The sequence below is a fragment of the Chamaea fasciata genome, unplaced genomic scaffold, assembly GCF_029207755.1.
Source record: "Chamaea fasciata isolate MVZ Bird 193981 ecotype frontalis unplaced genomic scaffold, bChaFas1.0.hap1 SCAF_2, whole genome shotgun sequence".
In the NCBI taxonomy this organism is placed as follows: Eukaryota; Metazoa; Chordata; class Aves; order Passeriformes; family Sylviidae; genus Chamaea; species Chamaea fasciata.
The window spans coordinates 41968753-41984192 of NW_027094087.1; the positions used below are offsets into that span (position 1 = coordinate 41968753).

Here is a 15440-nt window from a genome sequence, read left to right on the forward strand (position 1 = left end):
GGCAAGAATATTGCAATTGCTGATGAAAAAATGTAGAAACCGGACAAAAAAAACCCAAACAAAACCAAGCACAGTGAGAAGTATCAGAAGTTAAAAAGACAGTTTGGAAGAAATAGATGGTTAAAAATGCTCTAAATTGGAAGGAAGTATTAGCAGAAATCCACTGTCGTTCTTCAAAATCATGAACAAACATCAATAGGAATAGACTCAAAGGTGTTGCTACAGAAAGAGCTGAGTCTGTCATGTCAAGTACAAAAATTAAATACAAATTCTGCTCCCTGTTGAATGGCCTAATTTCAGAATTACTTTTCTACTAAAGTTGGTTGCGTCAATGTGGGATCATATACTGTTCCTGCAGTGTTCAGACAAAACTACTTATTTTGTTAGCTTCTTCCCCCTTGGAAATTTCCATAGCTGTTATTTAACAGCTAAATTCCACACGCTGAATGTACTCTACCACCAGAAAAATGGGACTGAAGCTGTCTCGTTATAATCTTTATATAAAAATAAAAATTATAATAATGCCATTACTCTTTAAAGTGCTGGTTCCTATGGAGTTCATCTGACAACAACACTGGAGAACGAGGGGAAGGACTATGACTGCTTAGACTAACCTGATAGTTTAAACTGATGTGACGAGTACTGACAGGTCTGTCTAATGATTTACCATTCTCTAACTCTGTTTTCAGTCACATACTAGGATTTTCCCCAGCTACGCATTTAAGCTGAAATTTTCATTATGAGTACCTCCACCAAACTTTAACCTTGGTTCCATCCTCCTTCAAAATCAGATTTGACAAATCTTCAAAAACTGCCAGGAGTTCTTGTAATTCAGATTGTTCATGGCATTTTCATTTAGTACGCTTGTATAAAAGTCGCAAAATCATGGAATGGTTTTGTTTGGGACATTTCAAGACTATCTAGTTTCAGCTCCCCTACCATGGACAGAGATACCTTCCACTAGACCAGGCTGTGGAAAGCCCCATCCAGCCTGGGCTTGAACACTTCCAGGGATGGGGCATCCACAGCTTCTCTGGGCAACCTGTTTCAGTGTCTCAACACCTTCACTGTGAAGAGTTTCTTCCTTATATCAAATACAGTCACTTTTGGTTCATAACCAATGACTCTTGTCCTGTAACAATAGGCCTTGATAAAATGTCTCTCTCCATCTTTCTTATAAGAAATAAGAAATTTTGTATTTATACATCAAAGGTCACAACAAGATCTTCACTTTTCTAAGCAGAACAACACAACTTTCTCACCCTGTCTTCACAGGAGAGGTGCCCCAGCCCTCTGGTCATTTTTGTGGCCCTCCTCTGGACTCACTCCAAGACATCCATGTCCTTTTTGTGCTTAGGACACCAGAGCTGGATGCAGCACTGCAGATGGGGATCTCACCCGAGCAGAGCAGGAATCACCTGCCTTGATTGCTGGCCACAATTCTTTGATGCATCCCAGAGTGTGGTTGGCTTTCTGGCTGCAAGTACAGATTGCTGGTTCATGTTTAATTTTTCACCTACCAATATTCCCAAGTCCTTCTTCAGAGGGATGGTCTCAATCCATTCATCCACCAGTCTGTATTAATAAGGGGGATTGCTCTGGCCCAGATGCAGAACCTTCACTTGGCCTTGCTGAACTTCACAAGGGTATATGAGGACATTAAAATAGAGAATGCAACAAGAGTGATACATCACACTTCAGAATTTTAGGCTGGGCCCCCGAGTGAGTCATATGCACACAGGGAAGAAGGGAATTTCTCTTGTTCTCAGCTGAGGAGTAGCAGTTGGACTAGAAACACAAAGCACTGCTTAGAGCTTGCTTCAAAGTATCCTCTGGGAAGATCCTGAAACTGTGCGCATCAGAGAGCAACCTACTCCATAAATATTCAATGTCAATAGGATTAAAAGAAAAGGAAAGCACTACTCAAAGTGTCTAAAAATTGCTGCACTCAGATCTATCTGATATTCTTCAAGATGATGATATACAGCAATGAAACTCCAGAGGAAATCTCTACCATGTGATAAACTAGATTCTGAGTTTTTGACTTTGTAATGTGACTTTAAAGATTCATTAGTAGTAGCATATTCGATTTTTATATCCTTCCTAGATACATACGCAGGGAAAGATATTTTGCTTTCAATCTTGTAAGACTGAAATGCCTTATCCTGCTTCTTTAAAAAAGTTAAATATATTCTGTGCTGAATATTAAAGCTGTCTTTGCATATGACCAGCAGCTTACCATTAATAAGACTTAGTATATTTTTTCTCCTAATTAAATTAAAGTTTCTTACTGTTCCTAATAGTTCTAGCTACTCATTGATTGCCTGTCCTACTGTTACCAACTTTTTATCCCTTTTCACTGATTTACACTTACCATAGCCAGCTTCACTGGAGTTTTCATTAATTAGGAATTAATACACAGCACCACAAAAGAGAAGTTGAACTTGGATTTCAAAATTAGACCAAACTCTAAAACTGCATAATAGAATTTTTATTCTCAACTAACAAATGAAGAATCCAGGAAATACTGCAGCTACTTACACTGCTACACAAAAGCCTCCTCTAAAGCCTTCTGTAACTCTCAAGTCATTGGAACTGTCCAAATGTTTTCCAGTCAGGCCCTCAACAAGTCTCATATTAAAGTTAATAATTAGTTGAAGTGGTTGTGCATACTCTACAGTTCAGAAAAACTTTCTAGACAGTTATCCCAACTCTGCTGAATACTGAAAAGTGACAAATGCATGACACTTGCAGCAGGAACCAAATATCTTCTGCTTTTGAGAAGTCATTTTCTATATAACCAGCTTCTGTTAGTCCTCGGTAGATACTTTATGTCTGCTCTAGATGTGAACAGTAATTTTTACAGAAAGTAAACCCTACAGTAATTTTCTTACAGTCACTTATCCTTAATTCATAACCATTTGAGATGGAATAGGATTTGCAGCTCAATTTGGTAGCACAGAAGTCAGAATGTAATTTATCCAATTACAAAGCGTTCAGAGAACAGAGATTAATAACCTGATCCCTGGGCTGTTCCAGCAGGGCTCTTCCAACTACCAGGAGCTAAACTTTGTGTTGTCTTCCGTTATTAAACTGAGAAATGGGAAGTTTTAGCCAAATTATGTTCAGTGGATATAAAGTCAGGGTGTTGTTTCAGTGAAAGTTTTTATGGGAAAATGTGGCGCATTGAAGTAATATCCCTGCCTTGTATCCTTCATCCCAAATTCATGAATGTGGACCGGTCATTAAGTTTCTGAACTTCTAGAAGAAGCAAAGGAACTGAAGTGTCATACTTCATTTCACAGAGTGACACACATGGGGCAGAGATACCGTTTTGAAGTGAAACCTGAAATGGCAGGCTAAAGATTTTTCATCTAAAATACTCAGGAATTCAAACCATCTAATGAGTCCTACTTCGAACCCTTTTTAAAGCACAGCTTGGAAATAAACAAAAAAAATATAATTGCAGGGGTCACTCTGTGGCAATTCTAATCTGAAATTCCTACTGCAAACAGAAATATTAAATACATTGAAAGAAGTAGCTGGAGGGAGAATTGGCTCTAGTTTCAGTCCTGTCTCTCTCAGCAGGTTTCCTGTGAAAGCCTAATATATAATTTGTATTAGAACTATTACAATGGAGTACTCCCTGAGGGCAGCTTGTGTATTTTAATGGGTTAAATTATATTCATATTAATAAGGCTTCTTTGTTTACAATCCAAATAAAATACATACAAAAAATGGGTCTGAAAATTCAAAATTTTATGTCTTTTTTCAGGAAGAAAACCCACCTTTAACGGCATGTCTTTTGTAGATCCTTCACCTTCCTCTGAAGAGTACTTGTGTACTATTGTTTCCATCTCCAGAATACTCACAGGGCTGCATACATATTTATGTAAGGGTTGTAATATTTAGTACCCATTTAACCTAAAATAATTTATGTCACTGTCCCTTATAGCCCGTCCAACGGTGGTTTTTTTCAAAATAAATCGGAAATAAAAAGTGAGATTGCCTTCCAGTTCAGGAAAAAGAGCTAGAGGATACTCCTGCTACACACAGATGACCAGAATATAGGATTACTTTGGAAAGCAAATATGTAAGAATTGCATATCAAATGTTTGTTCAAGGCTTCTCTTCCTCGAGAAAAGGGTCATGTTTAAGGAAAAATATATTATTCTGTTTAAATTTTTTGTGTGTGTTTTCCACTGACATATACAGGTAATCTATATAACTGTGACAAACACAAAAAGTTTAGATAGAATAACCAGTCTTAGATATTCTCCATCCATGTCTTGATTTCTTACCCTTCTTTTTATAGAGCAACAGATGTTTCTTCCAACTGAACTGAGCTTCCATATGCATCAAATCCTGCTTGTGGTCTCCTCCCTTTCTGCTATTTTAATCATCAGAAATATTTATTTCTGCTTAAGTATGTGTTCATAATCACTGTAATTTTAAGTTGGCAAGGAAACTTGGAATATTAAACAATTTCTCTACGCTCCACACCCTGTTTGCAGACACAGTGTACAAAGTGTATACGCTATATTTAGCTGAAGGAAAGATCATTACAAAATTGTTTCTTATCACATATGAGTAATCTGCCAATAGCCTGAAACTATGCTACTGCTGGGAGATATTCTATAAAACTTAGGTTTATAAAACTGAAATAATAACAAACAGCAGTTGCAATTATATCAGTTCCCTTTTAAAGAGCTTGAAAGTGAAGAAGACAGGAATAATGAGCAGGGAAAGGGGTAATGGTTTAGCTAATTTCAGTTCAATGCTCTTCTGTTCATCACTTAACTATTCTCTCTGAGAAAACTAACTTTTCTAGTTTGTTTGTGGGTCATTTTTTTTTACCTGCACTGAAGAGCATTATTCTCCATCTTAACCCGCCTCTCCTTTTGCCTGTTGCCTATGCATGTTTTACCTTCTCCCACCAAAATACAGACACAGTGTTCTAGGTGAATAAAATGTGTACTGAGCAGTTAACACTTTTCAAAATACAGCATGTAAAAAAAAAAAAAAATCTAGAATTTTAAAATATATCTTTCTTTTACAGAAAAATCTGTGGGATGTTTTTCCTGATAATAATATTATTTGCACCTGCATCAACCTAGAGTTGATACCAAACTGGGGAGACAGGTCACTTGTCAATTTGCTCTAGGGCTGGGCTGCCATCCTGAGTGACATGTACAGGCAGGATGAATTGAAAGCTTATGAAATTCAGTAAGGACATGTGCAAAGTCCTGTTCCTGGGAAAGAATTTCTCTGGAACTGATACAGCCAACTTCCTGAAGAACGGCGCTCTCGGAGAGACCCTGTGGGTCTTGCTGGGCAGTAAATGTCAGATGGGCTAGCAATGAGTCCTGGGAACAAAGACAGCCAGGGACAGTCTGGATGTATGGACAGAGACCAGGGAAGTGCCAATCACCCCCTACTCAGCACTTGTTAGATACCACATCCACTTTGGGGGCCCTCAGTGCAAGCCAGAGATTGGTAAACTGGACCCAACTCACTAGCAGTAAGCAAGATGGTGGGGGCTGGAGCATCTGGGAAAAAGGGCTGGGAGAGATGAACTTGTCCAGACTGGAGCAGAGATGGTTTCATGGCACTTGAGGGGATACAAGTGGGCTCTCCAATGGGTGGAGGGTGAGAGAGCAAGAGACAAAAATGACATCAGCATCCTTATGAATTAGGAAACAGGGAAACCTCTGAAACTTACTGAAAACAAGGTCTTACTGAAATAAAAAGAAGCTTTTTAAAGCAATCAAACATCTGCAGACAGTGAAGATTTTCATAGATGCTTCAGCAAATATGGGGATAAGGAACATAATCTTTTTATTTCAGGGGGTAAATCTCAAAATTAAAATGCTAGAAAGAAGCTTGCTCTATGTGCCTGACATTTCATAAGCAGCTCACAAGGCATGTTGTACTTCTTCAAGCAGCCACATTCAGAACTGTGAAGCACAGAACATTATAATACACTATTTTGGCACATTCTAAGGTAATCCAAGCTTTAACTATACAGTATACCCTGTTCCCAAATACAGATATTAATTATGTTACTAATTGTTTCAATGGGATTGAGCAACGACGACGTGTTTTGACAAAAATCATCACATTTATTCATATCATTTATAGAAAGTCAAGCTTTGAATTAATCACCAAAGTGTTCTAAGTGACCCCATTGAGAGACAACAGAATATCCATGCTTAGTGGCGATGGGAGCTACTCCAGTGGCACTGTAACAAAAATCAAAGAAAGTAGGAAGAAATAACTTGAGTGGATGCTGATCGTATGAGAGAAATTAAAATGCAGTAAAAATTCCTTTTTCCCAGTTAAAATATACTCTATGCATTAACCATAACATGGGATCCAACTATAACATTATTAAATGACTACAAAGCACATGAAAAGTAGATGACACTAGCAGGGAAGAAGCAGTATTTCAGCTGCAGCTGCATCTTACAGACTGCAAGCTGCTAAGATGTAGCAGCTGCAATCTACACAGGAGAGATTCAGTTTACCTAACCAGAAATACGACTAGTATAGCAATTTGAATATGAGTTATTAACGATCAATTCTCTTCATAATCAACAAACTGAATGGGAACTCTTGCATCTGACCTGTGCTAAGAACCTCCTTCAGAAAAAAATCAAATATCACACTTGAAAAAATTCACACTTACCCTATAAAATCAAACTTTCCTCTGTCAGCTGTGAGGATAAGTCTAAATTATTACCTCTATGCTAAAAGTAGCATATTTTCACCTCTATCTCAGAACTCTAGAAAAGAAAGAATTAACAAGATGATGTGAAGAGGCAAAAGGGCAGATTGAACCTGGAAGGTCACAGAGGCAGGTCAATTTTAAAAGGACATGGCAAGTTCTGCAAAATCAAATAGTCCTTTAGGAACGCTGATCTCTAGATTGTCAGACGAACCAGTGGAAAAACTTTCTACAATCCACAGAGCAGTTTTCTTTCCAGCCTTCGAGATTAATCCAGAACAGCATTTATTGGAGGTATGAACCTGAAGTGAGTCTTATGATGACCTTAACAACAAAACCAGTGCCTTCTAGCATATTAATTTTGATTTGAAGACCTGGCTGTCGTTTCTTAAGGAGCAAAGTCAGAGTAAGTTCTATACATACTCCTCAGCCTAGACTTACTGGAGCACATCTTAGCTTCCTGCACACCCAGGCTGCATTTCCATGGTAGCATATAAATATTAAAGGAGATGCTTTTAAAAGTTTCATCCCAGCATGAGGCCAGAATTCAGGATGTGAATGGACATGGAACTGGAAATTATCAGGAACTACAGTAAAGTCCTAATCTTTCACAAAATATTCATTACCCTGTTTATCCATATTTCATTCCATCTGCAAGACTGAACTACACAGTGCCTCAAAACTATGTATTTCTTTTATGAAAGCTGAAACGTCTTCCCTCAAAAGGAATACAGTGAAATTTAGCCTTAAGAGGAAATTCTTGCAAGTATAACTGTAAAGAAAACCTTTGAAGTTATTAGTATCTCCCAAAGGGCTTTTCTTTCATCTGTTTTCTATCCTAAGTTGTACAGCAGGAGAATAAGGAAAAGGTTGTGGTATATGGCAACATGGTGCTTCAGACTTATCATTTGGGCTTCATTATTCCTGTCCATTACTTCTAGTCCAGCAGCAAACAGGACAGTTTTTAATTGGTATGGGACAAAGACTAAAGAAAATGGAGATTCTGTCTATTTTAGTTTTAGGTCAGCAATCTCAGCACTCATCACAGGAACAATTTATCTGATATCCATATTCTACCTCAAGATGTCATCGCCATCTCCCATATTTCCTTCTACCCAAATCGTTCTCAGAATATCTCTGCAGATCAGTAATAACCTTACAACATTCTCATTCATGATGGAACTCACATTATCGAGCGTCAGTCACACAAAAATGAAGCTTCAATTCAACCTTGTCATTTATACTCTTTCTATAGTAACTGAAGAGAAAAACAAATTTTCAAGGCATGACATATTCCATCCTGAATTCTGTAAACCTCTTTTTATCCCATTCAGTACAGCAGGATGCAAATGTGTGTATCTTTGCTCAATTGCCTGCATCCACACCCGGACTGTCGTTTGATGACATATGAAAGACCCCTCCCACATTGTCATCAGCACACTTCTCTGGGCACTGCCTGAAAAACAGGTTTATGTGGGCCACAGACTTAGTTTGTGAAACTCCTAGAAGACTCTAGGGGAGCTCTGTGCTTTGGAAAGTGCACCAGACTGGGCATGTTCCTGCTCTGTACTCCAAGCCAGGAAAAGGACAGCATGAGTGGGCTGACTGCGAATGCTATGATACCATTTGTCAGCACAACAGCAAGATCCTGTTTAGCTCAAAATGTCCTGGATCTTGCCATGCATATTTTGGCATGCAGGTCACTGGATGTTATTAATCACTAAGTGGAGGGAGTGCAGATTTGAGGGATTTTGGACATCTTACGGTACAAAGATTTGAACAAGTCATTTAATCTAAGACACAGATTCTAAGGAAAGAAAAAACAAGTAAACATGCCGGAGGGAAACCAGAGAAGGTTAATTCCCTGAGACATTAATAAGTGTGTGTGCTCTTTCTCTGAAGGTGGTGTACGTGCAGTTCAGAAAAGCCACCTCTGAGCTTGGCCTAAGTATTCTTGACCCTGAGATAGGTCTAGATCCACATTTCTGTCTACACTGCAAAGAGTGAATACTGTCCTTTTTCAAATTAAACAAAACCTGTTTGGTTTTCTTGCTGTTGTGTGAATACAAATTAAGGCCTAATTCTGTTTACATATTGAAGTTTTCTCTAAGTTTTTTCTACTGCAAAGATTTGTCAGCAAAGCTTTGAAACAGTTGAATTTTGCAACACTGTTGAAGCTTAACAATATTAGCCAGCAGTAAAGCACTATTTATAAATTTCCAAATCTCTGGTATATTATAAAAAAAACTTTCTGCTTTGGAAAGGATTATAAAGTTTTCAAGATGGCATCTGAGAATGCATTTGTTTTCAAAGAATGCCCTTCAGTTTCTGCTTAGTGTTTAACTGTCTTAGCTTCTGTCTCTAATGTTTTCAAAATCAGCTCCTAGGCAATGAAATCTTTTGCCCAAGTTTCAATGTAACTTTGCAACATTTCTATGACATGACAATCTGCTTTTGGAAATATTTCAGGAAAACTCCTCCCATGCGAGAAGGGATGAATTGCAGGCATCCACCTATGAAGTTAAGAACTCTGCTCTTCTTGTAAAGCTCATTTTTTTTTAAAAGAAGTGACTTCCTATAAAACCAAGCTCCTTTCCCAGGAGCCTAATTAAAAAGCAATTGCTCTTACCAGGCCTGAGGGCATCTTATTTTTAGTGAATGATGTTACATACTGGCAAGTTCAGGAGCATTTTGCAGGAAAAGCTGTATTTGAATTCTTCCTACAGCACCGACTTAGCAGTCTTAAGCACAGATCTTTCAGTATGCAATATATAGAGGAACTCTTTCGTCTACACTGTAATTCAGAGTGCTACTTCCTTTACAGAAGAAAAAAGACAAATAGTACTTGCTGTGTAGAATTACTACCTATTATCTTAAAAGAGGGGGTTTTTTCAGCAGTTAAAAGAGTCATGCCAGAAGACTAGCAGTCTACATGACATCAGCATCAGGTTTGCACACAACAGCCATTGAATAAAAAATTAATAGTGTATACATGACTTCTCTCTTCTGCAGGAAAATATGGAATTGAAAAAATAAGACCAATTATCTCTGATGAACAGAAGACTTCCTGGCTGGCATTCTGCCTTACCGCAATGTCAAAGTGCAGAACTGTTCAACAAAATAAGAAAATATTAAAATAATCATGTGTGACCTAAGACACACATTTCCGTTTAATGCGACTGTCCTCCTCCCGATGTGAGTGTGGTCTTAATTTGCTACAGGTATGCCCAGTATTTAAACTCCTAGTAAACCAGAACATCTTCCCCAAGGTTGTACAAGCTTTAATTTATGTGTCCGGAAATTCATTTCTTATCTAGTTTCTATTAACTTACTTAAATATCCTCCATTCTCACTTAAATAATTTAATAAATTAAGGGACAGTTATGAATGCTATTCGCAGGAATGAAAATACTGCATCTTGGTACATGAAAGTTCAGCTAGACTGCTTAAAAATGACAAGAGCCAAAGCAGATGGAAAGTGAAATTAGTTTTCTCCAATCCCTCAGGTACTAAAATTTAGAAGGTGGAAAAACTGGACAGAATAAAACAAAGGACACAGCATCACGGAGACCCATGTGCTGCAAGAGGGAATGCCCTTAGTTATGGCTCCTGTCTAGCCACAGTTTGTGGGCTTGCTCCTCAATTTGCAGCAGGAAGGACACCCTTCTTGGTCCTATTCCAGTTAAAGGTCAGTTTATAGCCAGGCTTCACATACAAACTGAGGACTTGGAAAGTGCTCCCAGGACCTGCAAGCTGGACATAGACACCAAGGCTCCCATACAACTTGAGAGAAATGGACCAGGGCAGTTACAAACAAATGTGTCCATTCCAGGTGAGAGAAAAGCGAAAGGAGAGAGACCAAAAAAAAAAAGAAAAAAAGGAATTATAGAATTATATACAAGTATGGTATTCCTGAAGAAGTAGACAATTACTTATATACAAAAACAGAAGTCCTAGGCGCTTTAGAGGATTCTTGGGTGATGTACTGCAGAAGAACATGCCCAGATGTTTTAGTGCTCTGTGCAGGGCGGTATGTTTATAAAGCAAAGGATAACTCTTCTGGAGCTTGAGTGTCTGTTTGCTTCATTTGCAGATCTCCCTGAAGACAGAAAGTGTAAATTGTCCACAAGACTGGAGAAAAAATATATGCTTAAAGTAATGGGAAGTCTTAAAATATTCTTGAGTTCTCGGGTGTAGCACCAGAGATTTTCTGCAGGAAAAATCCGTGGAACATTTTGTGTTTCTTTTTTTTCCTTAGGGTTTTGTTGTTGGTTTGTTTTTTTTTTTTTCCTTAACTTGACCCAAGAACACTTCTGAGTTCCCCAAAGAGATAGCTGCCCTGGCTTTGCTCTAGCTTCATACTGGAGTGAGACATGCCAATGTGCCAGCAAGTCCAAGCATGGGCAAAGACTCCAAGGAGGAGAAAGTGTCATAGCAGGCTCAAAGACAGGGGAAAGAAGGTTCAGGAGCCCTCTGTGGTGGGACCCAAAAAGAGCAGTGTGCTGAAGGCAGCTCTACCAGGCTGAGTGGCACCAAGGAGAGTGTGAGCTTCTGGGCAATGGAAATTTTTTCTATTGCCCATTTTTATCTGTTTCACATTCAAAACCCACTGACTTTAAGCTATCAGGAAGAAGAAACACCTAATGTACTGGTAATCCTCAGAACTGCACCATCCAATTTTTTAAAAAAGGTCTCTTGTAATACTGTATGTGTATTGTATTGCTCATGTAAGAGTATCACTATCGTTTTACTACATATCTTAATTGCATTTCCTGCATTTTGCAAATGCCTAAGCTGAAGTTTAGAATTTCAAAACTTCTCAAAACGGCCATGTATCTAACCAGAACTTAAAAGGTTAAAACTGGATGGAAAGATGGCAAAAATAGTGGCCATAGATTTTACATGAAAACTTGGAGACTATGTTTTTTAATTTACAAAACATAAAGCATGGAAAACTTCAGAATAGTCAGAAGCTAATGACCTTGCTTATTGAAGTATTCTTTAGTCATTATAGTACTGATAGTAAGGTTGAGAATATGTATTTGAGTACCAGATGTATTAGCTCTCAAGAGGGGACCGTCATGGCACAGAGAAGGTACTGGCATTTTCTGTAAAATGAATACAGATTTCTGCAACTTAAACTACCAGTACAGAAATGTAGTGTGATATTCATAGAAAATGGGAATTTAAAATTACATTTCTAAAGGCATTATATCACAACCTAACTATAAACAACGTTTTTCAAAACTGGTGAGTATCAGTCTCAAATGATTGCACGGCAGTCCAGATTTCCCATCATTTTTTAGTCTTGGGTCTTTACAACTACCAAACATTAAGGCTGTATACAGCGTTAGGCATATAAAATCAGAAAATAAAGATCTAACTTACTACGTGTATCATGTTGCCAGCAATAAAAGCCCAAGGAAGTTGTGTGGCACCACTCAGAGAGAGTGCCAGTTTAGCCAAATACTGAAACCAAAAAGAAAGCAGGAATTCACATAACAAAGTTGTGGATTCTGACTGTAAAATGAATGTATGTCATTATATTGCCTTGTATAAATACTCAATAAACTTTCAATTAAAACTTTTATGGTGAGCATGTATAGCAAAGAAATTCTGGCAGCTGACCACAGTTCATTTCCAGAAACATTTAGGACTCTCTGCTTAGACAAGGAAAGTGGGACGTAGCACTTCACAGAAAGTGAAAGACAGTGTCAGGGAAAATCTGCAATGTCCTAAAGAACAAATTCTGCCCTGTTTAGAGAAAGGACAAAGAAAGTAACACCTACAGGATCAGGCCTGGTTCTGCTCTGTTTGGCTTGTGATTACCCAGCCAACATATAAGACCATGCAGCCAAAAACACATGCACAATAAATGCTGCCTTTACACAGTAGTTAAAGGGTGCAAGAGGGAAATGTTTCAGAAAGGAAACTGAGCTGAGAAAGCAGGCCTACAAAGGCAGAAGGACTCAACGGGAAACAAATATTTTAAATGAGCCAATGTCAAATATGTATTACATGAAGGAGAAACAGAAACTGTGGGAATCTTAAGCAGGGAAGATTTCAGACTGCAGGGTTAAGTTTTAAATGCCAGAAGATGTGGCTGCAGCATATCTAAATAGCTTATTTGATAAAGAGATGGCTTAACTGAAGCCTCATTTCCCAGTACTTGGCTGATAAACAACAGGAACTCAGATCCAGAGGGAAACAGGTCAAAACAGTCAGGCCAACAAGTACATATTTAACCTAAAGCCTCAGATTTCAAAATTTACCAAGATATCTCTCCCATGACTTCTGCTCCTAGAGTCCATGCTTCTACTTGTATGTCCACAAACACCAGCTTGCCAAGCATCTGCAGCTACACAGATGTGAAATGCACTCCCTGCCTGACTTTTTCTCCCACTCCTCAATTCCAAGCCAAATACAGTTAGCTCTGATAGTCAGCAGCACCAGCTTCCAAATCCATCACCAGGTCTCAGTTCTTTCACCTCCTTGCTGTTCTGTCATTATCATGAACATGTCCCTCCTAATCTTTTCACCAAGGCTGTATGTCAGCAGATTCTTTCCCAGGTTTCACTCTCCAAAACACAGATTCTTCTAGAACTGCCACCCAGGTTCATAACACCATGCATCTCAATTACAGCAATGTTCCCGGTCAGCCTGGACAAATGTAATCTGTCATCATTGCTACCCATTCCAAAAGCTGCTGTGAAATTCATTTTCTGAGCCCATCACCTGTCTGTGTCATTCTTACCTGTGCCTCCACCCATTGGATAAGCTTTCCTTACCTCATCGGTTATAGCTACTTACTTTGATTTCCAAGAAATTTCAAACTCTTACTCATCACCCTTCAGCTCTCTCCAAGAACTTCAGTCTGTATCCAAGAGCTCGTTTTGCTTGCCCTCTATGTCTGACTAGTTAAATGTGAGGATCTTTGTTCTTTCTGTGCTATATTTCTCTATAAACATCCCCGGATGAATAGCATGAGACAAATGAAAATACCAGGTTCATTGCCGGATTAAAAGCAGTGAGGTTCTGAGTACAAAATTTTGTGACAGTAAAGCTCGGTAAATAATTTTCAGCATGGAATTTATTTATTACATTTTACTTAATCTTCTGTTTAAAAATGGCGAAATTGGTATTCAGATGCACTAATGTGGTAGTTTGGAAGGAAGTGATAATCTTTGCAATTATTCTTGCCATGCTGCTTAAAAACAAGCAACTTTAAAAACTGATGTATTTAGGTCACATGATGAATTTCTGTAGCCTAGTTACACGAGTATATCTTTGAGGGAGGCTGGGTATAAATAGCAGTGATTAAGTATCTAAAATTCACTACCTGACAAAAACTTCTAAAATCATAATTGTTGTGGTGGTGATCATTCCCAGCAATAAAATTTGCTTCCAGAATATCACCTGAGACAAATGAAAAAAAATACGAACACACAAGCTATTTTCATTTTAAAATGCAAATGTCTCCTTTCAAAAGGATTGCTATTTTTTTTTAAGCCTGATTCTCTAGTAAAACAAAAAAGGGTTCATTGCTTGAGATTTTTCATTCTGTAGTCCTAAAGTGACAGTTAACCCCTCAGAAATTTTTTTAGACTTCTGGTTAAAAAAAAAATTTAAAAACATTTGGAGGAGAGAAAAAAGGTACACACAGCTCCAAAACACCCAAAATGCACACTGCCTTGTGCATGAGTGAGCGGTGGAGGAAACCAAGGGACAAGTAGGCAGAATCCAGGGACAAGGGGAGTAGGGAGATACAGAAAATCCAGGATGAAAGGATCTGAGAGGGAACTGCCTGTATTATGGCAGGAGCAGCAGCAGAGAAAGGGTATTAGAGCTGTAAGTCAATCTTCCATAGAAAACCAGGTTTTATTCATACTTTTGCTCACAGAATTACAAGGGAGTCTCGATATGGAAGTGCTTTCCTTTTTACAAATGCATAAATCTCATCTTGCCTATCTAAACAAACTTTATTTCACTGGCCAGGACAGTCTTTTCATAAAGAAAAGCCACAGTAGCCCAAAGCTAGGTGAAAAGCAGAAAGCTCTGGTCTAAATGATTTAATATTCATGACCTAAGCGTAAATATTCCTTAGTGTTCTCATAGGACTCAACCAACCTTCTTTACAGTTAGATCATAGAGTTTTGCATACTTTCTATCCTATTCCCATGCAACCACAATTTGCAACAAAGGATATTCTGAATGCTTTAAAACAGCTGAAATTAATCACCTGGGAGCACAGTGAGTACACCCATGTGAACACACAGCATGTGAAGCAGGGTCACTAGGTATGCCTCCTGACTCTGGGTTAGAAGTTCCTCAAGTCCTGTTCTTGAAACTGGGTCATAAACCAGTGCAGCAACGTTAGACTAACACAAATTGAGATCACACTCACCATCTTCTCTGACAGTATCACCGTAACAATTTTCAAATGAGGCTGGTACCTGCCACTGCATTTATGTCCCAAGATGGCCTTTGGCTTCTGAGCATTAGTGAAAGAAACCCCTAAACCAGGAGTCCAAAACTTCTTTACAGCGTGCTTGTTTACTTTGGCAAACTACCCTACCAACCCTTAGCTATACCATTTTCAGTTCTCTCTGTGATACATGCTGTACCTTTTCAGCCATGATTATTATTTAGGTGGGTAGTAATTATTTTTCAGTTCCTTTAAAAGTGCATGAAAGGCTAGAAATGAAAGGAGCAG

General features: G+C 38.4%; 1 protein-coding gene across 1 annotated transcript in view; it reads right to left on the reverse strand.

Moving 5' to 3' along the window:
• Positions 1–15440, reverse strand: part of GUCY1A2 (guanylate cyclase 1 soluble subunit alpha 2) — a 152429-nt gene that overhangs the window by 60028 nt on the left and 76961 nt on the right. The gene's annotated exons all lie outside the window — the stretch shown is intronic.